This window comes from Ochotona princeps, chromosome 12 (assembly GCF_030435755.1).
Source record: "Ochotona princeps isolate mOchPri1 chromosome 12, mOchPri1.hap1, whole genome shotgun sequence".
NCBI lineage: Eukaryota > Metazoa > Chordata > Mammalia > Lagomorpha > Ochotonidae > Ochotona > Ochotona princeps.
In genome coordinates this window covers 59,819,281-59,842,445 of record NC_080843.1, presented here as the reverse complement: position 1 = coordinate 59,842,445, position 23,165 = coordinate 59,819,281, and the positions used below count along the sequence as shown (strand labels likewise).

Sequence of the window (23,165 nt, the reverse complement as noted above, 5' to 3'; positions counted from 1 at the left end):
TCTCTCTCTCTCTCTCTCCTCTCAACCTTGTATCACCGATGCGTTTAGCAGTGCTTCTCTGTATTCATCCAAGTCTCAGATAAGAATGTTGGATAGGGTCCAGCTGAGAACACAGTCCTATGGCATATCAATAACACCTCCCCGCACCAGGATGAAATACACCTGGTTCATCTTGGGGTTGAAATACAAAAGAAAAAGAAAAATGCTGGTAATAACAGTTCCAGGAATTGTCCCTTTGAAGAAGCACAGTGGGACAATGAACAATATCTTTCAGTTGCATCTGGGTAAAAAAAAAAAAAAAAGAATGAATTTGTTCAAGTCTTGCCTTAATATGACCAGACCCTTCCCCTATCTTGCACATACACACACAGTGAGAGAAAGAGAGGGAGAAACAACTGCTGAGTGTATCTCCCAGGAGTCATGGAACTGGGGCTCCTGAATGTCCTTGCCTTTGTGCAGTGCAGGTTTGGCTCCATGGACCACACAAAGACTCCATCTGCTTCCCAGGGATCCTGGGTGGCAACCTCACACTTGAGTACCCATTGTATCAGTAACCTCCTCCAGTCTCCGTTCCCCCTTGAAAGATTCTTGTTGGAGCTTACATTAAGTGTTGTGAATATTCAACATGTCATTGGATCCCATCCAGGGCCAACACTCAGCTGCTGATCCAAATGCACTTCAGTTCAGCAAGCCAGCCCCATGGAAGAGCTGGTGCCCAGATCTAACCAGACCGGAATCATGAAGGTTGAAAAAAAGAGAAAAAACTTGAGAGAGGGGAGACTTCATCTCTCCTGCAGACATCTTCAAAAGAGAAGAATAGCTCTTGTTATGAATCCCCTGGAAAGCCTCTCTGCTTCACGCTGGCTGGAGACTCAAAACCAGACAAGGACTCTTCCCTGAATTCAGAAGCCATTGGTAGGGAATAAAGAAGCTATTATTAGAATGAAAAAGCTACAATAATATTCCCTTTTTGGAGACTTGGTTCTCACCAGTAAATTCACACTCACAAGGCTCAATTCATCTTTCCAAGGAGTAATTGCAAGAAGCTGAAGGCATGTTCTCCCCCTTGAGCTTTGTTTCGTGAAGAAAGAGTGCACATTTCAGATCAGTAACTTGCTGTGTCTACTCAGCATTGCCATCTCCTGAGTAGCACCCACTCCACCCGTTGGCGTGGCTGGTGTTTCTCTTCTGCCTCATTTTCTATCTCAGAAAGTTCTTCCCGGAAATCACACATATCCAGGGAAAGGCAACATAAATACATAGACAGTGAATGAATTATGAGGAAGAGGTTAATAGAAGAGAGCCAGAAAGGCTTTTTACGGAGGAAAACTTCCATGGAAGAAAATTTGTTGACCAGAAAAAAAAAGGGGGTGGAGCTGGAGGATTCTGGGAGTACCATGAAGGAAGGAGCAGGCTGGAGTGACATATGTGATATTTGCTCCATTTTTGAAGAACAGACATTTTTTAAACCAACAATACCAGACTTTTTAAACCGCTTTTTGAAAAAAAGTGACTTTTCAACAAGAGATGTTTCTTTTAACCAGTGGGATGTGGCACGGTGGACACGGTGCATACTATTGTAGAAGCCAAGTGAATGTACACAATAGACTCTTCCTCAATGGATAATTCACAGGTACGATAAAGGTTGTCAAGTAGCTCTGGTTGCTGAGGGGTCCAAATCTGAAAACAGAAACAAGCGGTGCATTCTGGGAGCCCTGAAGGCTGCAGACTGAGATCCACTCAATCAGCCAACTTCTTGGACCCTTTTGCTTGGGAGGGTGGTGGCTGCAGGGATTCGTGCAAAATACTCTGGAAACTCAAGAAGATCCCAATGGGAAGGTGCCTCCAAGTGCTTGAGGAGACCTGAGAGGAAGCCCACTTGGGCAGAAGGCCAATCATTTTGAATAAGAGCATGCTCAACCTGTATGAGAGGAAAGAATACAATATTGGGACTGCCTTGGGGGAACCATGTGCTTCTCCAGTGGCTGGCTGTGTGCGTGGAAACATCTGCCCTAAAGAGTCAGGGATATGTGGATCAGAATTTTGATTATGTTTCCTCCAATGTTTTCAGTCACCTCAAAGATCTCTCACAGCTCGAAGCCTGTGCCCCTTTTCTAGTTCTGAGAATGTCCACTGTGGACTGTTGATTGCAATAGGTACTGTCCATGAAGAATTCTTCAACCTGAAACCCAAATCCCTCAGGGTTGAATCCTGACTCTGCAACTTGCTGACTCGACCAGCTTATTTCTCTTTCTTGGATCGCAGTTTCTTTATCCTTGAAAAGGGGACAATACTGCCTATCTCACAGGGTTACTTTGAGGGTAAGTGGGATTATTAAGTGTATACTGTATGAAATGGTGCTTGGAACATCGAAAGAACTTCACATTTGTTATCTTGAAGTCACAAGGGACTTAGAGTTGTTGGTTAAGAATGTTAGGCTATAAATGGCTGCCGGCATTTATTTAGTGTTTTGATGGAGGTTTTATGAGCTTCCGGTTTCCATCGTGTCACTTCCGTGCCCTTAGCATGTCAGCTTTTTGTTCTTTAGTTCATGACCTCATGATCCCACAACAACTGCAATAGCTCCAGAGATCTCAAGTATGTTTGAAATCTTCAAGAAGAGGGGAAAAGCAAAACAAAGAGATTACAGCAGGGAGATAGAGCGAGAGTAGGAGGAGAGAGACTATATCACTCCAGTCTCACGTTTTATTAGGAAGTAAAATCTTTTCCCAGAACTCCCCTGCCGATTTCCCTTCTACATCGCATCACACAATGCCTGGGAAATCTGGGCATCTCTTCCATGGCCCTGTTAGCAGACAAGAAAGGGCAGAGGGCCTGTCAGACAGACAGCCTAGAGTCCTCCACAGTCCATCATCCTCTTTGTACCAGCTGTTCCCTGTCCTCCCTAACTGTAGGAAGGACAGCCTGACTCAGCGCTCTTGATTCGGGAACTTTTCCAAATGGAGGGGTGGGGACACAAGGGACTGGTGGGGGCATCACTGACGCCATCATCTGTCTTCAAGCACTGAGCAAGACCTACTTTGCAGATCAGACTTTAAAAGCCCCCTGCTATCTCCTCAAAGGAGCCCCGTGTTCAGCTAGCACAGAGCTGGGGAGGGGCTGGATCCTACAGCTTGTCCGGGCCTTGGGGGAAGAGAAAGGCAGCAGGCATCCGGACACCCAGCTTTGCTGGAGTTCCCCCCAGGCAGCACTCAAAGCCTCCGACGTCCCAAAGATGAGGCAGCTGGCCTCGGAGAGGGACACGTGAACACGAGGAGGGGAGGTGCACCTGGAGAGCTGGCCTGAGATGCAGGCCACTAGTGACGAAGGGTGGCAGGGCCTCTCACCTCTGATGTGGCTGCCTATTTCCTTAGGACCTGGAAGAAGATGCCCAGGGTGGAGCAGATGTCAAGCGTCACCGTTGAGAATGCCGTCAGCTCTGTGAACAGCAGTTATCTCCATTGGAAAGTGCATGCCGACTGGGTTACTCAGGTAAATAAATAAATACATAAATAAATGGTAGGGAATCAGGCCCCTCTCCCTGCAATTACCCAGGAATTAAAATTAGAGTAAAATCTACACCCTAGGAAGTCCTCACTAGCCCCTGAGAGCTCATCATAAACCCGGCTGAAACACACAGAATGGTACAGAGTGATGGATATCTGGGGTCTAGCAGCTAGTGGAACTTCCTGTGGGATTGGTTTGGGCTTCTTGCTCCAGGTACTGTATAGTGGTAGATGTGTTTTCCTTCCTCTTGTAGAGTTAACTCAAGTGGCCAGTGCACCTCAGGACCCATACTGCAGTTATGACTATGCCATGGATCCCTGCTGGCTCTCAGAGGACAAAGAGGGATTTCCCAAGTGCATAAAGGAGCAAGGCACTGAGCTTCAGGGAGGGTCGCAGGGGCCTGCCAAGGACCCTCCCTTCTTTCTAAACACACCCAACTTACACCAGGTACAGATGATTCTTTTTTTCTTTCTGAAGATTTATTTATCCACTTGAAAGGAGGTCACAGAGATGGAGATAAAAAGAGAGAGAGATTTTTCTATCTGCTTCTCTAGTCCCCAAATGACCACAATAACTAGAGCTGAATCAATCCGAAGCTAGAAGCCTGGCACTCCATCAAGGTCTCCCATGTGGGAGCAGGGGCACAGCAATGGGCCCATCTTCTGCTGCTTTCCCAGTAACAGGCTCTGCCACAACACTGGCCCCAAGAAAGGTCTTCAAAAACTATTTATTTTATTTTATGTAATAGGTAGAGTTACAGAGAGAGAGAGCACTGAAGAGAGTTCTTCCAACCTCTGGTTCACTCTCCAGATGGTTGAAGTAGGCTAAACCAATATGAAGCCAGAAGCCTGGAGCTTATTCTGAGTCTTCCACATGAGTACAGGGTTCACACACTTGAGCCATCCTCTGCTGTTTTCCCAGGCACATTAGCAGGAAGCTGGATCACAAACGGAGCAGCAGAGTCTCAAACCAACATCTATATGGGATGCTGGCACAGCAGGCAATGGCTTTACCCATTATGTTACAGTACTGCCACCCCCACCCAAGAAAATTCTTAATGAAGGAAAATTCTGAAGGAAAAAGTGACAAGAAATATCATTGCATAAAAGGGGAAAAATTGGAAAATCACTAAACATATTTGACGAGTAAAAATGAAAATTAAAGGGGATGAAAACTTGGACCAACATAGTGGCATTTGTCTGAAAAATGAAAACCAATAAACTTCCTTTTATAAAAAAGATTTATTTCATTTATTTTTATTGGAAAGGCGGATATACAGAGAGGAGGAGAGACAGAGAGGAAGATCTTCCATCTGATGGTTCACTCCCCAAGTGACCACAATGGCTGGAGATGGGCCAATCCAAAGCCAGGAGCCAGGAGCTCTTCTGGGTATCCCATGCAGGTGCAGGGTTCCTAAGCCTTGGGCCATCCTCGACCACTCTCCCAGGCCACAAGCAGGAAGCTGGATGGGAAGCAGGGCTGCTGGGACTAGAACCTGTAACCAAATGGGATCCCGGCACGTGCAAGGCGAGGACTTTAATCTCTACGCTATCGCGCCAGGCCCCAACAAATAAACTTTCAAACACAAACTGAAGGGAAAAAAAATGCCAATCTTGCAGTAGAAGGCAAATGTGAATGAAGAAAACTAGATCCAAGATGACAAAATAAGCATCATAATAATGCGATGTGTTTCTTAGGGGTTGTTGGAACAATGCTGTTTTTCTCTTCAAGCTGATTGAAGAGCAATTCCCATATTATAAAATTTGCCCATCTTAATTGTACAGTTTATGGACTGCTAGCAAGTCTAGCGACTTGTGCAATTATCACCATAATTCAATTTGAGAACATTTTCATCACTCCAATTAAGATCTGCTCATTCCCACCCCAGCTCCAGGCAACATTCATCGATATCTCTGTAGATTCATCTTCCGTAGCCCACTGCAAGTACAATCGTACTGCACATAACACTGGAGCCTAGCCCCTCCCACCTGGCATCCTGAAGCCTTGCTTTTTGTTGTGCATGGACGTTTTGTCCCCTTGAATTACCTGCTCCCAAACACCACTCTGCTGAACAGCTCGCCTCCTCATGGCTCTCATGTTGGCCCTTTGTGCCAGAGAAGGCAGAAGACTCAACACCAAGCTGCAGAGCAAGTGCTAGCTGAGGGAGGAGCTGGTGGGGACAGTCGGGTTGGGCAAAGTAGGACTGGCCTCTTGGGGAGGAAACCAAGGACAGCCTTGAGACCAGCACGTGGGAGAGTCCTCCAGGGTCTGCTGTCCTGTTGTGCCCCGCACCCCAGAACTATGTGCATGGCCTTGCTCCAAAAGAGGCCTCCACATGGGCCACAAATGGTGGTGAGGAGCCTTACCCAACAGACAAGAGGCACAGCACACTTCTGGAAACCACCCTGCTGTACCCTGGCACTTGTCACAAGTTCCAGGTGCCTATCCTCCCTCCAGACTCATTGGTCTTTTCCTGGTTTCTTTGGCTGCACACCTTGGGAGTTTAGAAGCAGAGACTGTCTTTTCTGCAGCCTTTTCTGCGTTCAGCAATGCAGCTGCAACACCTCACGAGTAAGTTCAGGCCACACTTGGGCAGTTAACATGCTGTTCTCCCCAGCACCATCCTGGCCTAACACAATAGACATGCTCCTTTTCTGGTTTTGTTTTTGTTTTGTTTTAAGATTTGTTTTATTTGAAAGGCAGATTTTGCAGTGAGAAGAGAGGCAGAAAGGGTCTTCCCGCCGCTGCTTCACTCCTCAAATGGTTACAGCTCTAAGAGCTGAGCTGAGCCAAAGCCAACAGCCAGGGACCTCTGCTGGATCTCTCACATGGGTGAAGAATCATCCTCTGCTGCTTTCCCAGACAGGTGGATGAGAAGTGGAGCAGCTGGAACCTGGACCGTTGCCCATAAGGGATGCTGCTGCCACAGGGTAGAGAATTAGCCTGTTGAACCCGACATACTCATTTTCTTAACAAGGGCTTGGGCTGGGGAAGATGGTCAACCAAGAGGGATAGACCCCAACTCCCATCATGTCTGGTGTCTCCCAGTTGAGGCTATCCCTGGCACACGGCCCTGGTACACCAGTCCCTAGCCCCCAAATCTGTCTCAGCTCTTCTTTTGAAAGGAAGAGAAGAAATGGTCTTTTATGCATCACCACCCCCTGAGTCTGATACTCAGAAGTGCTTCCAATTTAAAGATGATTTCCAGGGAAGGACGAATTATTTCCTCTGTGAAAGCCCCTGCGGCTCTGTGGGCAGCATTCCGATTTTCTCAGAAAAGAAAATCTTAAAAAGGCACTAGAAACTTCAGCACGGTCTGGCAGACAGAAACCCCGGGACTTGTTTGTTCTGCTGTCAGCCTGGAGCGATGGCAGCAGGAAGAGCCGGGGCAGCCGCCGCCGCCTCCATCTCCACCAGGCGGCCTCCACGCCTGCCCATGCAGCTGTGTGTTTGCCAAGAGCCTTCCTCTGCCTGAACAAGGGCTTCTTCTCCCCCTCAGGAAACGGGGTTCACAGGAAGGAACGATGAGGAGGGGATATGGTGAGCGCCTGGTCCTCCACGCGGCATGGGAGCTTCATCTTAATTAGCACCCTCTCACTCGTCTGGTTTCTAGCTGAAACCAGAAACAAGGCTGTAAGTGCCATCATTTCCAGCTCTGACAATGAGCTCCTGTTCTCTTCATCTGTGCAGCCTTCATTTCCTGGGCTGGCCCCCTCCTTACTAGTTCCTTTCTAGTTCCTGCCTCGCAGCAGGCCACCCGCCCTTGACTCAGGACTCCCAGGGAAAGCCAGGAACCTAGGCTCCTTTCCTTCCGCTCCTCTCCTTCCGAGTGTGCCTTGTGTTCTATCAGCCTCACCCTCAGAAGGCTGCAAGAGAGGCAGAGCGAGGGAGGGTTTCCTACACTCACACACCAAGAGCTCCATTCCTAGAGGGAGAGGTAACAGCCAAATCCATGTCACAGAATGCCAGCATCCGCTGTGTGGGTACTTCTAGTAAGCTACATAGTCTGTTTGCTTTGAAATTACAGTGAGAGACAGACAGAGAGATCTTCCATCTGCTTGCTCACTCCCCAGATGCTCCTAAGAACTGGGCCAAGCCAGGCTGAAGCCAGGTGCTGAACTCAGTCTACATGGCTGGAAGGGGCTCAAGTACTTGAGTACATAGTCTGCTACCTTTTGGGGTACACATCAGCAACAAGCTGGATTAAAAATAGAGCCAGTCCCCAGCCAGGCACTGCAATAGGGGATGGAAGCATCCCCAACAACTTACCCAGCTGCACCAAATGTCCACCCCAAAGCCTATGCTATTTGTGGGGTACCATGGGGGAAGACATGTAAAATGCAGAATCTCAGGTTGCACCTCAGAACTACCGAATCACAGTTGGCATTTAAAAAAAAAAAAGGCTGCAGTGATCTGTGTGCGTTGCATGCCAAAGTGAAACCCTTTCATATGTATGTAAGGATATGGAGGATCAACAGAAAAAAGAGACATCTCCCATCCATTGGTTCACTCCCCAAATGTCTACATTAGCTAGGACTGAGCCAGAAGCTGGGTGCTCCATCAGGATTTCCCATATAGGCAACAGGGACCCACATTTTGAGCCATGACCTGCTGTCTACAGAGAACTGTGTGAGCAGGAGGCTGTTATAGGAATCAAGCTGAGGCCCTCTGACATGGGCATCTCAACAGCTAGGCTACAAGTAGGCTCCCAAGCCTTCTTGAAGCAGCCTGAGAAAGGAAGCAGGGAAGAGCTGCCTAGCTCCCAGATAAAGGGATGCCAAAGAGAAGCAGAGGGAGTTAGATCGGCGATGTTTTGGCCAGTGGTCCCTTAAGCTTGCAATGGAGATGAAAATCCCTAAAACCTAGTGATGTTGTTACCATTGTGACATCACAGTAAACACAGTGTGTGTGTGTGTGTGTGTGTGTGTGTGTGTGTGTGTGTATGTGAGAGAGAGAGAGAGAGAGAGAGAGAGAGAGAGAGAGAGAGAGAAACACAGTTACTGCCCAAAAAGGTATACCCCAATTATCTGCTCTGCCTTACACTCAATAATGACAGTAAACTGTTACCAGTGGCTAATGCATATGTTATATTTTTAGCAGTTAGAGTGTACTCCTTCTACTTTAAAAAAAGGCTGGCTATCAAACAGGACGCTGAACTGCAGCGGCTACCTCATATATCTTGAACTGACAATCTTCTGACAGCCTCAAGAGGCCACACAGAGAGACCACCTACACCAGAAAAAGCAGATGGAGAATCATCTCTTGGTTCATTTTCTCCAAACCCACAACAGCTTGAGCTGGGCTTGAACCAAAGCCAGGAACCAGCGACTCAGTCCAGGCATCTAGTTGCTTGACCTCTGCTGTCCCTGCGGAGGTCTACAATGGCAGAAAGTTAGAATCAGGTCATGGAGCTCAAAACCAAATCAAAGTACCCAAGAGGTCTTAACAGGTAAGTTAAAAACATGCTCCTTAGCTCCCTTTGAAGTGACTCAGAAATCAGTCACTTTCATCAAACAGTGGCAGCCATTTCTGCCCAATGCCTCCCAGCCCAGACATGCCTAAGCATTTCTGAGATCTGGGGAAAGGTGGAAATCCACATTTTCCTTCTGTTTATCTCTAAAGTCCAGCTCCATTTGCCACTGAACATTGTGGAAACTCAGCACGGTTTTGTGCCCAAGATCTCAGCCTAGTCTAAAGGCCCACCAGGCTTCCTTCTGGGTGAGGAGTCTGCCTGCAGGCCCCTTCCCACTCCCTGGTGCATAGCTAGAGAGCGCACATTATCTTCCAAGTACATCTCTGACTCATCGATGTTGAAATCACTGAAGTGTTAGAAAAAGCCATGCAGACCTTAAAAAGTTTGTTAGAAACTTTAGTTTGAATTTTGTGTTATTTAGAAATATGATTTTCTGAAATGACAATGGAAATGAATCCTAAGAAACTCAAGTTCAGCCTTGAACCTTTGGCACTCAAGCAAATACCAAGGCAGTATGTGTTTGGGCGGATCAAAAGCAGTGATTCCTTGTGCAGGAGTTGGAGCTTTGCCAGTTAAGCTGCCATCGGGACACTAACAATCCCTATTGGAGAGCCAGGGACTAGAGGCACGGCTCCTTTCCCCACTCCAGCTGCCCACTAAAGTATCCACTGGGAGGCAGTGATGATGGTTCATTAATTGGGCCCTTGCCACCCATGTGGGAAGCATAATTGAGTTATAGTCATCCTGGCCCAGCCCCAGCTGTTGTAGGCATTTGGGGAGTGAACCAGCAAATGGGAGCTCTCTACCCACTGTCTTGATGTCCCAAATCTCAGACAGCACTGATTCCAGAACAAGAAACCTCGAGTTCTAGCCCTGTCTCAGCCACTGACAGGGCTGTCATGGCAGGTCTTAGTTGTCAGCTCAGGTCCCCAGGGGCCTCACTCAGCTATGAGGGTCGTGTCTGTGTTCTCTTTCTCCTCGTGTCACAGAGAGCCTGAGACATGGAAGTGGGTCACAGCTCTCAGCTACAAAAACCTCATCAAACAAGTTATTGTTGAGAGCCAGACAGCCATGTGATGGAAAGGAGCAGCCCTCAGAGCTACAGCATCCTCATGACTTTTTATTGGATCTGTACAACGGGCCAGGTGGGATGCTCAGATGAAGAGAATGGACTCAGAGAGCTTTGGAGGAAAGCCCTACAAAGAGTTGCCCATACCTGTACCTCATAGCTCTTCTCTTCTAAGAAACACTCCAGCGTGGTCTTTGACCCCACAGTACCACCAAAATGGCTGTGACAAGGGTTGTCAATGCCCTCTCCAATGGTAGATCCAATGAGCCCTCTCTTTCACATTTGCCCTGCCAGCTGATCACTCCAGCTTTCTCTACATCCTTCTCTCATTTGACCAGGGGCTCCCCTGGTTTTCCTTCCTCTTAAGTCTCCCTGGCTTTTTCCTCCAAGGCTCCCTGCCTTCATGCAGGAGCCAGTGTTCAGTGTTTGGCTGTCTTCCCTTTTGTGCCAGCAGCGTTCCCATGGCGGTCGCCTCCAGCGCCGCTCAGAGTCTGTTCCCTCCCACACTCAGCCCCTCCCTGAACGGCAGTCTACTATGTCCAGTTACCGTGGCTTGCCAAAGGACATCTCCACCACATAGATCAAAACCAAGTCCAAACCCGAGCCCAGATCTTCTCCTTCACCTGTTCCACCGTCTTTCCCTCCGCCCCACCCAGTTAGTGATGAATTCATGAGGCTGAAAACTTATTGGTCCTCATTGACTTCGTTCTCTCCCAATCCATATCAACTTGTGGGCTCTGCCTTCACTGCACACACACACACACACACACACACACACACACGCAGCAACCGCTTCTCACAGCCCCACAGCTAGTTACACAAACTGCCTTCTCTTCTCAGGAGAACTTTTGAGTTCTCCCTCTGCCTCCATCCTTCCAGAGAGACCCGGGAATACCAGAAGCCAGATCCCCTGAAATCCTTCAGCAAACCCCCATCTGACTCACAGTAGAAGAAAAAGTCTTGCTGGGAGCTTTTGACCTAGAAGTTAAGATGTAGATGATCCTACCTACATCCCACATCACAATGCTTGGGTTGGAAATCTGACTCTAGCTTCCTGCCCACACAAGTCCTGGGAGGCAGCAGATGATGGCTGCAGCAATTGGGTTCTTGCTGCCCACATGAAAGACCTGGAGTACAGTTTCTAATTCAGGTTGACACCTGTCTAGCTGAGATCATCACAGGCATTTGGAGAGTGAACCAGCAAGTGAAAGCTCATTCTCTGTCTCTCTACCTATCAAATCTAAATGTTTTTTTTTTTAAGTCAAATTTCTGCCAAGCCCTGTATGATTAACCCAGACCCGTTTTCCTCTGGCCTCATTTCCAGCTCCCATCCCTTCCTCACTCTGTTCCAGCTGCACCAATTGCCTTGAATATATCTAGTCTTTCCCACTAATGTCCCCTCATTATGGAAGCTTCTCCCAGCAAATGTCCTTTGAGTTCACATCTAAATTTGTGTCTTCACTCAAATGCCATTTCTCAATGAGGCATACCTTGCCCAATTGGTATAATGTATATTGCAACTACCCAACCCATGCTCTTGGCATTATAATGCCATTACCTGGCTTAACTTTGCTTAAACTCCCACATCTAGTCACCTTTTGATACTCTATGTGTATTACATCATCTATTATGACTGTTGTTTGCAACTGATCTTTCAAAGACACTGCTGTGTCTCAAGTGCTTACAACAGTGCATGGCATGTAATAAATGCTCAAGAAACACCTGCTTCATGAACATATTTGTGAAGTCAGAAACAGCCACCACGCTCTCCCTCCCAAGCAGTGCCCTAGGCATCCCAGTCCAAGTGGAGTCAGGGTGCAGCCTCCCATGGTTCCCATGCCTGCTGCAATGAAGTGTGTATCCAAGCCCTGCCTCCCCCTTGAGGGCCCTGGCACCAGCTCTCATCCCTAAGGGGTTGCTGGAGAGCCACAATGATGCCAGCAAACAAAGCAGCTAAGTCATCCCATCCTGCTGACTCCCTTTGAGTGGTTCTCACCTCCACTTCTGGATCCTTCCTCCACTTACGCCTGGACTTTAAAACCAGATTGAGAACCAGCTAAATCCATTCCCATACAGAGACCTCAGACCAGAAGATGGGAAACCTCAGCAAAGGAACCCAGATTGCTGAGAGCACTCTGGATCTGGGAGGAGCTCCAAGCACCTTGTGTATCTAGAGCAGGAAACCCTGGCTTCATTTTTGCTATGAATGAACACGAAAGCAACCTGCGTCTCCATCACAGCCAGAGTGAAACCAGGGCTGTGACTTGTGTCCTTGAGTGTGGTTCCCATCTGTGGCCACAGATCTGAGGGCTTGCCTCCACCCCCACTGGGGAATCCAGTGAAGGGAGACAGGTAGGACACAGGGAAGGACAGGCAAAGAGAGGCCTCCAGATGCACCTTAAAATAGAGGAATGAAAGTATGAGCCTCAGAGGAATACACTCAGCATGTGACTGACCACTCATGATGCTCTAAGCCAGTGGCTGTGAAAGTACTGTGTGGGGCAACTTTGTGGCTAGAAGCTAAAATGGACAGGCCTCCTACCTAGACCCTGAGCTCCAGAGACCTATCTGCTGGTTAGTGTGCTGGAGGCCTGAACCCACCTTAACTCTGATCCAGGTTTCCATGGTGATTACTTAAACTTCTCATCTTCCTTCCTTTAGACCTTAGAGGGGAGCTCTGCTCACTGGTTTCCATGACAACCATTTAAACGTGTATTCCTGTCTGGCTCTGTTGGAAATGAACTGCTAGAGATCATGCAAATGAACTAGCTGTTCTCCCTTTACTTTTAAAAGATGAAGTAAAATAAAAATAAAGTGACACAGCTGCTTAGAAGTTTCAGGTCATGAATAAAAAAAAAAGTTCGAAATGTGTTCAACTACATTCAGAGGAGGGCTTGCACTTTGCTTTGACATTATAAGTGCCCACCTAGGTTCTCAGGCTGACCATCATGAGCCATAGTCCCCAGGATCCTCCCTTCTCTCTGCCGGGCAACTGAAGCCCTGCAGGTTCAAGGCTGCTTGTCTTTCCATCGTATATTAAAGGAGGAAGGGAAAGAATGAATAGCCAGCCACCCTACCCAACCCGGCCCTTGGCTGCTGTGGACGGCAGGGTTGGCACCTCCATTTGTTGTCAGTATTCTAGCCAGGGGTGACCCAGGACTCCAGCTGCGACCCCAAAAGCGCAGAGTCACATACCCTTATGATTTGCAAAAGAAGCCATGTTCTCCATGGCAGCTTCCACAGGAAGCAGGCTCTCTGGGCTGTGGACCAGGCACAAGGGAAGTGCTCCCAAGTCCAAGGAGCACAGGGCTCTTCCTGCTTCCTGGACATTTCCGTGGCCCCCATCACAGCCATATGCCCCTTAATCAGGGGTTCCACGGGGCAGCAGTGGGCCAAGTCAGCCACGGACAGACTCTTTAGAATTTATTTCAAAGTTGAACCTCAGCATTTGAAACTCTGGAAGCTTCTAACAAACAAAATCCCACTTCTCTTGAAAAGTCAGCAGATCTGCTTGACAAGGACCTGCAGATGATCTGCATCTGTCCTGCCAGACGACTCTGTGTGAACTTTTCTGAACAGCAAATTCCTCTCCGTGAATCCTGGAAAATTGTTGGATTTGGAACTTGGAGAAAAGGGCACAGAATTCATACAAACCCAATTACCCCTCAACTCATGGCTGAAAGTGTGAATGATGAGAGAAAGTTCTTATTTAGTAGGGAATGGGCAAGAGGGAAATGACGGCTTCCACTCCAAATCTTTCCTCCCCATGATTTCTAGCCACTTTGACAAGGCCAAGACTGGAGACTGGGGTAAACCAGATGCTCAGGGTGGGAACTGGTGCTAGTGAGTGTGTCCAGGTCTCCAGTGTGATCTACTGGGATCTCTGTCTGAAACCATGGCAGCACCTGCAGTGGCTTCTGTGGGATGCTGCTCTTTCAAGTCCCGTGTTCAGTCTATACATCATTTGGCTGAGAACATCTGTCAAAATAATTGACAATTCGTTGGTTGTCAACCAATTGGTTGGTCAACCTAAGGGGTCGTAAACGAGGAGTCAGATTGGATTGGGTTTAATACTGGGCCACTTTGTTCATGGTAAGTTTCTGAACTTCTCAGAGCCTGAGTCTTCTTACCTGTAAGGTAAGCTCCAGGTAAAAGAGATGTATCTGTCTTACTGAATTTCTAAAAGGCTCAAATAAGATTGTTGTTGGATGGGCCCGGCAGCATGGCTTAGCAGCTAAAGTTCTCGCCTTGAATGCGCCGGGATCCCATATGGGCGCCAGTTCTAATCCCAGCAGCTCCACTTCCCATCCAGCTGCTTGCTTGTGGCCTGGGAAAGCAATTGAGGACGGCCCAAAGCTTTGGGACCCTGCACCCATGCGGGAGACCTGAAAGAGGTTCCTGGTTCCCGGCTTCGGATCAGCGCAGCACCAGCCGTTGCGGCTCACTTGGGGAGTGAATCATCGGACGGAAGATCTTCCTCTCTGTCTCTCCTCCTCTCTGTATATCCGCCTTTCCAATAAAAATAAATAAATCTTAAAAAAAAATAAATAAAGATTGTTGTTGGAGAGACCCAGGCACCTGGTAGAGATTTAATAAACTTTTTCTCCAGGTGCCATGATATTCTTTCTGTTATCTCTTTTCCCTGGAGGACTTTCCTATCCCCTTTCCAGAGAAAGAGATTTTTAAAAAAGATTTATTTGGGCCCAGTGGCGTGGCCTAGTGGCTAAAGTCCTCGCCTTGAATGTGCCGGGATCCCATATGGGCGCCAGTTCTAATCCCGGCAGCTCCACTTCCCATCCAGTTCCCTCCTTGTGGCCTGGGAAAGCAGGAGAGGACAGCCCAAAGCTTTGGGACCCTGCACCCGTGTGGGAGACCCGGAAGAGGTTCCAGGTTCCTGGCATTGGACCGGCGCGCACCGGCCCGTTGCAGCTCACTTGGGGAGTGAATCATCGGATGGAAGATCTTCCTCTCTGTCTCTCCTCCTCCGTGTATATCCAGCTTTCCAATAATAATTAAAAATCTTCAAAAAAAAGATTTATTTATTTATTATTTAAAATTATTGTTTTAAAAAGATTTGTTTATTTATTTGTATTGGAAATGCAGGTGTATAGAGAGAAGGAGAGACAGAGAGAAAAAGAGCTCCCATCCATTGGTTCACTCCCCTAAATGATCGCAATGACCTAAGCTGAACTGAACTGAAGCCAGGAGCCTCTCTCAGGTCTCCCACATAGGTGCAGGGGTCCAATGCTATGGGCCATCCTCCATTGCTTTCCAGGCCATCCCAGTGCCCATGCGGGATGCCAGTGCTTGCAGGTGGAGTATTAGCCAGATGAGCCATTATGCTGGCCCCAGAAAATTCTTATTTTTCATCATTTTTGTTCTTCAGATCATCTGGGGAAGAAAACACTAGTCATCAGTTAAAACGAACCCTGAGTCTTGACACATCAGCAACTTGTCAGGAAATTAAGTTATTCTATTAAGAAATTGTGTTTTACTTTCCTGTGAATGTTCTTAGGGTGTACTATGAGAACAACAAATGTTAAGCAAAACATGAAGTATATAAGCCATGTCAGAAAGGATGTCAAGGCAAGAAAAGGCCACACCTTCTTTGGCATGCCCCAAAGGCGAGCAGAATGTAATCAAACAGTTGTTCGGATCTGCAGAGGAGTCAAGGCATTTTCCTTCTGTGAGAGAAAGAACTTGCTGCTGACAGGTGGCACGGATTGAATTGTCAGAGTCTGGAATCCTTATCTACTGGGGTAAGTTGTCCCTTCCCCAGCCAAGAGTGCATTGGGGTAACTAGATCTGTGGAAGTAGCGATAGGGATCGTTAACTCCCTGTTCAAATGATGTCCAAAATTAAGCTCCGTGCACACAGCCTGGAAATTTTCTGCTTGTGGCCTTGAGGCAAGTCCTATGATTGGGGTTATTAAAGGCCAAGGCCAGTACCTTGTAAAGACATAAAGCGGGTGGGTATGGCTTTTGTTCGCCCCGCCACCGTCTTCCCTGCTGTGTGTGGGAAACAGTGCAGCAAGTGCTTGGGGGTTTTGCTGTGTGAGATGTATTTTCAGTGTGCTTTGCTCAAGTGCACAGTGAGTTCTCCACTGGAGTTGGTTAGCAACATTAGGATTAATGATTCTAACCATCCCCCACCTCACTTGGGGTATAACAGAACTGACACAAAAAGGCAGGTGCTGCTGACAGAAGACCATGGAGATTGTTCTGGAAAGCCTGGAGCTTTGATAGCAGGATTGCATGCATCGTGGAAATGACGTTTTCATTATCATCCCTCTATACTCATTGCGCTCTTCAGCACCAGGCCATACCTTTCCTGGGGCACTACTGAGCATGTGTTCAGAGAAGACTTTCTTGATGGCAACAAGAACTACCCTCTTGTGGAGCAGCTGTTTGGTGCCTTGTCTCCGACCCTCCCTTCCATCCACTTACACCTGAAGCCCAGGAAGTGAAATAACTTAGGGCAAACTCAGACTTCAAAGGCCAGCTTGGCACTCCCCCAGGAGTGTGGCAAATGGGCAACTGATAATGGAAAGTCACAGAGGATGTGCCGATGTCCCAGCTGAGCCACTCTTTGAGGTAGCCATGGGGGACCTGGTGGGAGTGCGGGGCTGGGGGAGTTGTCACTTCAGGGCTGTGGAGGAAGGGGATCATTGGATCCGATTATGTCTCTGCTGTCTGTAGCCAGGTGATCTTGACCTGGGGCTACAGCCTTTTCCTCATCCACAGTGGTGATGACAAAAGTAATTGGAAATATTTAAAATGAAAGAATTCACGTGAACTGCCCTGCACAAACATTAGATGCATAAAGTGAAAGAAAAATTACTTCCCGCCCACGCCTATTATCTTAGACTCCTATTTGATAATTAAGAATAATTTTCATACTTTCCAATGACTTGGTTATGAAAAGATACATGCTGCCCCCTTTGACTCCAGCCCTTCTTTTCTTATCTCTACCTCCTCACCTTCCCACTGCACAATCAGCTCCTGAAAATAAACTTCACTTACAAAGCCATTACCACCATGCTATAAAAGCAGTGTATTTCAAGTAGGTTATGGAGGAGCCAGAGTTGAAGCACAGCAATTTAAGGCACCGCCTGCAATGCCAGCATCGCTTATGAGCATCAGTCCATTTCTAGTACAGTTCCCTGATAATGTGTTTGTGAAGCCAGCAGAAGAGGGTCCAAGTGTTTGGGCCCCTGCCACCCATGTAAGAGGCTTGGGTGGAGTTCCAGGTTTTGGTCTGGCCCAGTCCTGGCCATTATACATCTATCTCTGTCTTGCCCTCTCTCACTGTCATCCTTCCTTTCAAATAAACAAGTAATTCTTTCTAAACATTTTGGACAATGGGATTAAAAGATAAGTTGATTATGGTGCAGGAAAATTTTGAATTCCATATGAGTATTTCCATCATACATGTTTTCCATGAACTTTTTGAAGACCTCCCCCACCTACAGTTCACCCCAGCAGCACAAAGCAACACCAGCCTGTCCCGGATTCTATTCCACCCCACCCTTGAGCATTCCTTTTATAGGGTAGTGTCAGCAGTTGGAGAAACAAAACCCCAGGCGTCATCTCACCCGGGGATCTGTTGCTATAACTGGGTATTATTTGCTCCAGTCTTTTCATCTCGTAAGGTACTCACTTGTGGGTTGTGGGATGTCAGAGGGAGACATAGCCCTCCTCCAGGCAGAACAGAACGGCCAGATCTGGGCCAAGTTTAGTCTTTTTTTTTTTTTTTTTTTTACTTTAGAAAGAGCAGACAGAACTCTTTGTGCTCATCTGTTTTTTGTTTTTTTTTCTTTTTCCATTTTAGAAAACCAACAGGTCTGCTGAGAAGCCACATGGCTCCAGTGATCTATGTCCACGTGTCTGCGGAAGATGACAAAATATTTTCCCTGTCCACCGACAACACAGCTAAAGTCTTTCCTCTTTTGAGTTTGATGCATTGTCTAGAATGGAGAAGGCATCTTTTCATGTTTGACAGCTTGGCAGAGGCTCAAATGGGGTCAGCTGACGTGAGCTTGCTTTGCAAAAGGAGGACATACAGGCGATAGGACTTGGGGGAAACTTTCCATTCCTGAGGTTTAGGATTGGGGTGAGTAAACCCTGCTCACGTTATCCCTGTCCCAAATACAAGTACAACAAAAAAGTTCTTGGAAAGTGGAACTAAAAGGTAGCTTTATCTTGGTGTAAAATAAAATTGAAATTCTTGCACATAGGAGGTCTTCCAAAAAGTGATGAAAACGCATATAATGAAAAACCAATGCCTGCATGTTAAAATTGCCTACACCAAAATAAATCTATCTGCTCGTTCCATCTTCTGTGGCCCATTTGGTGCCGTCTTTTAATCCCCTGGTGTTTGGAAGCTGAAGAAGAGGAGTTGGAGGTGGGATGGCAGCCCTGGGGAAGCAGCAGCTTCTTGCCCTCCAGGGACATCAGCTTCTGTGGCAATGCAGTCGAACATTTCCAGCCCCAGTGGAGGTGGCAATACCACCATTTCAGTTTGCTTGCCTTTGCTCCTCGCAACCTCCAACATCTTGTCCGTCAGGATTTGGTTATGTTGTGCCCTTCATACTGCAGTCTCACTGACATGCATCTTCCCTGGTTTACATATTTCCCAGTAAATATGGTGTGCATTCACAACCCATCTACCTTCTCTCAGCGGACTGTCCCAGGACCAACGGGAAAAAATGTGGAAAGAAGCAGTGCAATGTGTTGTGGGAAGCAGAGGAGGCAGGTGTCACTGCTTCCTGTACCTGCATAAGCCAGTCTCCTGACCAGCCACATCAGAGAGAACTTCTAGATGTCCCAGGATGAATTGTGGGCCACCATGACCCAAGATTTATATGTTCAGGTTTTAACTCCCAGTGCCTAGAGAGTGACTACATTTGCAAATAGGGTCTTTTGCTGGGGCGGCGGGGAGGAATTTTATTTAGTTAGGAAAACAGAGTGTAAGGGCATGAGAGGTAGGGGAAGAGAGATTTTCCATCTGTTGGTTCACTCCCCCAAAAGTCAGTAGCTGCAAGTTTTGGACCAACTCAAGGCCGGGAGCCAGGAACTCCACATAAATGATTGGGGCCCAGACACTTGGTCATCTTCCACTGCTGTCCTAGATTCACTGTTCACACAGCCAGATCAGAAGCATAGCAGCCAGCACTTGAACCAACACCTTAATAAGGGATGCCAGTATTAAAGGCCAAGGCTTAACCCACCATATCACAATGCCAGCACCCAGATAGGGCCTTATGATACCTAATTATTGCTAATTAATGCCATTAAAGTATGCCTTAATCCAGTCCCTGGTGTGCTTATAAAAAGAGGAGATGCTAAAACAATCCACAGGCTGAAGACTGCTTCTGTAAGGGGAATTGCAAAAACAGATACCTTGTCATCTATAATCCAAGGAGACACCAATGCTGCAGACACCTTGATCTTGAGTTGTCTGCCTCAAGAACTGTGAGAAAAAAAGACTTGTGTTGTTTCAGCAGCCCAGTCTCCAGCAAGTCAGCTCGGGTTATGCTTCACTGCCATGAAAATTTGACACAACCTTGTTAAAAGAAACTCAGCCTACAGGACTTTCAGCAGTTTGGAATGGTCACAAAGGTTGCTGGCCTGGGTGGAGAGACCCACACCACTTCTCTTTGGCTCCCCAACAGCCATGTTGTGCCAGCCAGTACCATCTTTCACTTGGCTGTTCCAAAAAGCTCCAGACTGATCTTGCTTCAGCCCTGACCTTGTTGGGAACTGCTGGCCACACAACAGCATAACATTCCTATCAAAATGAAAGTTATATTGCGTCATTCTTAAATCTCACCTCCACCTGTATTAAAAAAAATAACAACAAACAAAAGCCTGTGTCCAGGCCATAATCCACCTTCCTCATGCTGTCACATTGCCACCCTGACCTCACCTCCATGACTTCCAGGACAGGGCTTTTGTGCTTGTTCTTCCCTCTGTCTACAACAGTCCACTAGTGCCTGACTCACCCTGTTAACTCTATTAGCCATCTCTTTGAATGTCACCTTAGTGTCATCATTCGTGATCAACCTGTTAGAAACAGGAGACAATTTTTCTTGGATCTTCTTCTCACCCCTTCCTGCCTTCTGTTCTACCAAGCATCTGTCACTAGCTAGTGCATTGGATATTTCTTTATTCACTTTGTTTTCCAGCACCCCTTTCCTTCCTCCCCCACCCCCAGTATGTTAAAATCTCTACAATAACAAGGAACTTTGGCTTTCTTTGCAGGTTCTGCTATGCTCAGAGCACAGGTACATGGTAGGCACTCGGTGGAGATTGACAGAATGAATGCATCAGGCCTGCTCATTTGATCGCAGAGTAGGCAAGTCTGCCATATTTGTTTTCTGCTTTTAATCCACTAGAAGTTAGTATTTCTATGTTCTTCTACAGAAATATATGTCTAATTATATGTGCTACCAAGATCCACTTGGGGTTATTAAGTGACCTTTGGAAATTCCAAACTATATGAATGCCAAAACACAGTTAGTCCAAAGGGTTTCAGAAAAGGAATTGAAGACAGGCAACAGAAGATAGAGGCAAGAGGTCTAGTGATGTGTTGGACAAAGTTCTAAAAACAAAAGAGAAGGAAACACAAGCAAGACATAATGCAACATCGTGGCCACAACACAACAGTGCTCAGAGAAAGATGGGTAGATACAAGCACCTACAAAAAAAAAAAAAAAGATTCTCAAATCAGTTACTGCATTTTCCACTTTAACATACTTGAAAAAAGAATAAACTAAATGCAACACAAGCCAAAAAAGGTAAATAATAATTATTAGAGTAGAAATAAAATTGAGAATAGAAAAATACTATAAAAATTAATAGGATCAAATTTTGATTTTTTAAAAGATGTATTCATTTTTATTGGAAAGATAGTTTCACAGAGAGAGTAGAGAGAAAGATATATCACCCACTGGCTCACTCTCCAAATGGCTGCAACAGCTGGGACTGAGCCAACCTGATGGCAGGATCCAGAATCCAGGAGCTTCCTGCAGGCCTCCCATGCAGGTGTGGTTCCCAAGCCTTTGGGCCATCCTCTACTGCCTTCCCAGGCCATAAGCAGAGAGCTAAGTAGGAACTGAGTATCTGGGACATGAACCGGTGTTCAAATTCTGGAGCTGGCTCAATGGCTAAATTCTTACCCTGCAAGCACCAGCATCCCATATGGACACTAGTTCATGGCTCAGCTACTCCACTTCCCATCCAACTCCCTGCTTATGGCTTAGGAAAGTAGCAGAAAATGGTCCAAATTCTTTGGCCCCTTCACCTGTGTCAGAGAGCTGGAAGAAGCTCCAGATACCTGGCTTCAGATAGACTCAGCTTTGGGCATTGTGGCTCTTTGAGGGAGGGAACCAGCAGACGGTAGATCTTTTCCTCTGTGCCCATGCTTCTCTCTGTAAGTTTGCCTTTTCAATAAAAATAAATCAATCTTTTTAAAATGTATGATCAATATTGCAAACTTTTACCTACTCTGAATAGGGACAGGAGGAAGGAGAGAAGACCGATATTGTTAAGACCCAGCCTGCAAGATGGGACATTACTAGCAACCTTTAAAAAAAAGAAGTTACTTTAATAAAATACTACGAACAATTGTAATGTGAACAGATTGAATAACCTAGGTAAGTTACACACATTTCATGATAGACAGAAGCTATTTAAACTAGATCAAGAAAGGAAAGAAAATCCAAGTAACAAGAGATTGGATTACTAATTAAAGCACATACATACAGAAGAGCAAGACTCAGATGACATCACTGGTGAATTCTTTCAAAATTTTAAATAATTAACAACAGTTCTTCACACAATCTTTTTTAAAGGAAAAAAAAAAAAAACAGGCAGAATCACTCCAACTCATTTAATGAACCTAACACCAAAGACTACACAAGAAAAAAAAAATCAATAACTGTAATGATCTTAGATGCAAAACTCTTTTTTTTAACTTTAGATTATGTTTACATCATTTATTAGGGTGGGAAGGATCAAAGATTAGGGGAAAGTGAGTGAAACCATTTTTTCCATTTCTTCTTCCTGTATGTGGGGGGAGAGGGGAGAAAAAGGGAGAGAAACCACATCCAGTTTCTGAACCGCCTCAGCACCTCGCTAGATGTAAAACTCTTAAACAAAATACTAACAGACTGAACCCAACCACATATAAAAATAGGTATTCCAGACGACCAAGTGAGATTTATTCCAAGAACACGGTGTGGGTCAACATATGAAAATCAAGTAATAATACTTGATTTTCTGTGCCTATTATCTTACGTTATCTTAATAGGCACAGAAAAACATTTGACAAAATCCAAACATTTTCATAAAAACTCACTCAACAATCTAGAAATAGAAAAAAACGACCCCCTAGCTGTAGGCAACTGCCTAGGGTGCCTTGTGCCTAGGCCAAGTGTTACACTGCTGGAAGAAAAGCAGCCAGTAACTGATGAGCATTCTGTACCTGGTTAATGCCGAATTTGTGTTAACTATACCAGTGTGCCAGAACAGTTGTTTATTCTTTTTTAGCATTGTTATTATTTTAAATATATGTGGGAAAGGTAAGGAACACTGAGCCGGGACATGTCACCCTGGCTGCAGACTGCCCGGGGAAGAAGGTCTGGGACATACTGGAGTAGGAGTAGCCGAGGGCATGTTTGATAAGGGAAGAATGACTTCTGGAATGTTCCATGGACCACACCACTGCACTTGCAGGTAGGCGAGGGAGCTGAGACTGAGTGGTTTAGAGATAGATAAACAAAAGGGCATTTCTTGGTCAGGCCAAGGTAGCTGCCCATGAGGAGACTTGGGCTGGGCTAAATAGCATCACCTTCCACCTACTGGCACATACAAAAGCTGGGGCTGAGGTGGCACACGTGGCTGAACTAGGCCACAGTACCCTCCGGCAAGTGTTGTAGCAGGGGTGGGCCATTACAGGCTGGGCTGTAGCACCCACCAGAACACGAGAGAACCAGATCTAGGAGCAGATTCTATAGGGGAATTATGGGCTTGCCTCTGAAACTGCATCATCTGCTGGTTTACACAGAGAACTGGGAGTGGGGACAGGCCAGGCTGGACCACAGAACTCCCCTGA

The 23,165-nt window shown here is 46.5% G+C and overlaps 1 pseudogene; it reads left to right on the top strand.

Annotated features, from left to right (window-relative positions):
• Window positions 1-10,510: 10,510 nt before the first annotated feature.
• Window positions 10,511-23,165, top strand: part of LOC101532181 (WD repeat-containing protein 49-like) — a 68,298-nt pseudogene continuing 55,643 nt past the window's right edge.